This window comes from Neomonachus schauinslandi, chromosome 16, assembly GCF_002201575.2.
Source record: "Neomonachus schauinslandi chromosome 16, ASM220157v2, whole genome shotgun sequence".
NCBI lineage: Eukaryota > Metazoa > Chordata > Mammalia > Carnivora > Phocidae > Neomonachus > Neomonachus schauinslandi.
The window spans coordinates 24,798,622-24,802,314 of record NC_058418.1 but is presented as its reverse complement, the minus strand read 5'-3'; the positions used below and the strand labels follow the sequence as shown (position 1 = coordinate 24,802,314).

General features: G+C 41.9%; 1 protein-coding gene across 2 annotated transcripts in view; it reads left to right on the top strand.

The window, feature by feature from the left end:
• SIAH1 (siah E3 ubiquitin protein ligase 1) overlaps positions 1–3,693 on the top strand; it is a 30,089-nt gene that overhangs the window by 883 nt on the left and 25,513 nt on the right. The window contains exon 1 of one of the 2 annotated variants that reach the window (XM_044922085.1): positions 266–329. The exons of the other annotated variant lie outside the window; for it this stretch is intronic. The gene's annotated coding sequence lies outside the window, so the exon portion shown is untranslated. Of the gene's footprint in view, positions 1–265; positions 330–3,693 lie in introns of those variants that run through there. 2 annotated transcript variants of the gene reach the window in all.

Here is a 3,693-nt window from a genome sequence, read left to right as displayed (position 1 = left end):
GTCGGGCGCTCGCGGCGCCCGGGTGCCGGCCTTTGTTGTGAAGGGTCCCGGGGTGTGCGGCCAACATGGCGGAGGTCAGCTGAGTGCGGGCAGTGGCCGGCTCTTCGCTCCGGCCCCTCCCCGCGCCGCCCGGGGCCCAGGGGCCGGCCGGGGCGACTTGGCCGTCCTTGGCCTCCTCTGCCTGCCCGCGACCCCGGGAGCGGCTGTCCCCGATGGCGCTGCGTTCATGCTCCCGCTCCCGGCCTGAGCCTTCATTGTGCGGTGGGAAGAATACAGCCTCCTCCCTTGTTTATGTCGTTAGAGAGAAGATCGCGTGAACGGCTTGCCAGGGAAGCCCCAGCTTTTTATTGTAAACCTTGGTTTTCCTAGGCTTCATTTGTCGGGTAGTTTGGGGGCCTTTCTCGAGTCTCTGAGATTATAACTTAGGAATGTGAGTAACCTGGGCCACAGCGTTGCGTAGGTTTTTTTTTCCCCATTCCTGGAAAGATTCAGAATTTGTTTGCTCTGACATCCAGAGAAGTCCCAGTTTGTGTGTTCGGAAAATCACATTGTATAGCTGATTTCTCAAAGTCACAGAAGCCGTGAGTCTGGATGTAGGGCAGCGATCGGACTGCCTGTTTCTAGCAGTTGAATATTTACCATTTCCAGATAAGCGGCATGTCAAGGGTAAATTGTTAACTCTTCAGCAGTTGAACGTTGGGAGCATGGACTCTGAAGTCCGTCCTGCCCCACCGGTTTGTGACCTTGGGCAAGATGCTTAACCTCTCTGTGCTTAATTTTTCTTATCTGCAAAATGGGTGTAATGACAGTACCTACCTCCTAGGATTGGTGGGAGAACTGATGAGATGATAATAGGTGAAGGGCTTGGAGCAGTGGCAGGCCCATGGTAAGTGCTTAATAAATGTTTGCTGCTAGGGCTATTATTTAGTAAGTAATCTTAGGAGTTTATCTTGGCATGATGAATATGTTGGAAGTGCACAGACCAGAATATGTGAAATCACATTGTACATCGTTAGTGCTTGGGTTTTTTTTTTTTTTTAACTGCATTTTGTTAGTTGTACAGAATGAAAATAAGAGATTTAGATGATAAATGGACAGGCACTCTTGAGATAATGGCATTTGGAAATTTATATAGTAAGGGATTTGGATAGGTCTTGTGGGGTCTGGAATTTAAAAAATCAAAGTGATTAAATGAAGTTTCCTTTTAGCACTTTTACATTTATGGATCGGTTAGCTTCCAAGGACTTGGCGTTAACCAACCTGGAAAAGTGGAACCGTGAATCCCTTTGAGTGTTAGGTGTCTCTGGTGTTACCACCTCTTTTAGACATAAGGGCAGAGCAAAGTGTAGTGTTGTGATAAATGGTCTGATAATTTTATCAGGGAGTTACTGGCTCAAATTGTGGAGGAGAGGGTATTGATTAGCTTTTAGGAGAACTTTGTGACAAGTAGATTTTTGAGACTTAAAGTGCATTATACAAATTGTGTAATTTTTCATTCTTGAAATTACAGAAACTTGTGCTCTGAAATGGTTAGTTGCAACCCTAAAGTTTGCTTAGCCAAAATCTTTTCTTTAGATATAGAATTGGTGCAAATGCTCCCTGTTGGCATCTTTCCAGCATAATTCAGTAACATTAATATTTTAAACAAGTATAGTATAATTAATAGATACGGAACTTTTCATGGTAAGTATTCCACAAACTACAAATTCAGAAATTTAATTCGGGCGCCTGGGTGGCTCAGATGGTTAAGCGTCTGCCTTCGGCTCAGGTCATGATCTCAGGGTCCTGGGATCGAGTGTCGCATCGGGCTTCCTGCTCCTTGGGAGCCTGCTTCTCCCTCTGCCTCTCTCTCTCTCTCTCTGTCTCTCATGAATAAATAAATAAAATCTTTAAAAAAAAAAAAGAAATTTAATTCACTATAGCTTAATATCTGTTCCCTCTGAGCTTTGGTAAGTTCTTATAAAATTGATGTAGAGCAGTATTCTTTAATATCTAATTGAAGGAATGTTATAATTAGGCTAAAACTAATTGGAGTGGGGCGCCTGGGTGGCTCATTCGTTAAGCGTCTGCCTTCGGCTCAGGTCATGATCCCGGGGTCCTGGGATCGAGCAAGCCCCTCGTCAAGCCCCTCATGGGGCTCCCTGCTCGGCAGGGAGCCTGCTTCTCCCTCTCCCACTCCCCCTACTTGTGTTCCCTCTATCACTGTGTCTCTCTCTGTCAAATAAATAAAATCTTTAAAAAATAAAATAAAATAAAACTAATTGGAGTTATAAAGAAAATACCTAGCTATGACAGCAGTGACATAATGTGAAGACTGGGACTTTATTTTTAGTATATACGGTGTTTTGAAAACAAGTTTTATATAATGAGAGCAACAGTAAGTTTAGTAACACTACAAAGTGACCCCTTAAATTGTGTTTTAAAGCTGATGATTTATTCAGTTTCCAAAGATTGTAGGTTTTTCTTTATATGTTTAAAGAGATGTTACAGACTTTTGGCTGTAATTATGGAATTTCCATACACTGTAAATGTTTAAGTTCTGAATATTTTTCGTATACACCCTCCCTACAAACAAAACCAATATATGAAAACCTCAGACTTCCCATCCCTCTCTGCCTCCCTTCTTCCCCCAAGAAACAACTGGGGATAAATTTTCCTCTTTTATAATAGTAAGATCCTTAATCATTTCTTTTAAATAGTGGTTTTTCTAAAGCACTCTAAATTATTTGGTTTTCCGTGGCTATAATTATTAGATCATCTGATGCATAAGGGCAAGAATTGTGTTTTGTATTCCTATATCCTCAGTGCCTAACACTCAATACATACTTGTTTCCTGACCTACTGCTATCTATAATCCTGATAACACTCTAGACACATGTATTGTCTTGCCTGCAGGTAATTTTTTTTAAATGAATTTATTTTTTAGAGCAGTTTTAGATTCAGTAGGAAGATTGACTAGAAGGTACGGAGATTTCCCATATTCACCCTGCCCCCAGTCATGCATAGCTCCCGAGCCATTGTCAGTAGTTCTCCACCAGAGTAGTACATTTGTTACAGTTTGATGTACCTGCATTGACACATCATTATCACCCAAAGTCCCTGGTTTACATAGTGGTTCAGTCTTGGTGTTCTGCATTAGGAATTCTGACAAATGCATGATGAATGCTATATGTCCACCATTATAGTGTACAGAAGAACAGCTTCATTGCCCTGAAAGTCCTCTGTGCTGCACCTATTCATTCCTCCTTCCCCCAAACGTCTGGCAAGCTCTGATCTTTTTACTGTGTCCATAGTTTTGCCAGTTCCAGAATGTCATATAATTGGAATCATATAGCATGTAGCCTTTTCAGATTGGCTTCTTTCACTTAGTAACATTCATTGAAGGTTCTTCCCTGTCTTTTCATGGCTTGGTAGCTCAGTTCTTTTTAGCGCTAAATCGTATTCACTGTCTGGTTGTACCAGTTTATTTATCCACTCACCTACCAGAGGACAGCATCTTGGTTGCTTCCAAATTTTGGCAATTATGAATGAAGCTGCTGTAAACACCTGTGTGTAGGTTTTTGTGTGGACATGTTTTCGAATCCTCTGGGTAAATACTGAGCAGCATGATTGCTAGATCTTATGGTAAGAGTATGTTTGGTTTTGTAAGAAACTGCCAAACTGCCTTTTATAGTGACTGTACCGTTTTGCATT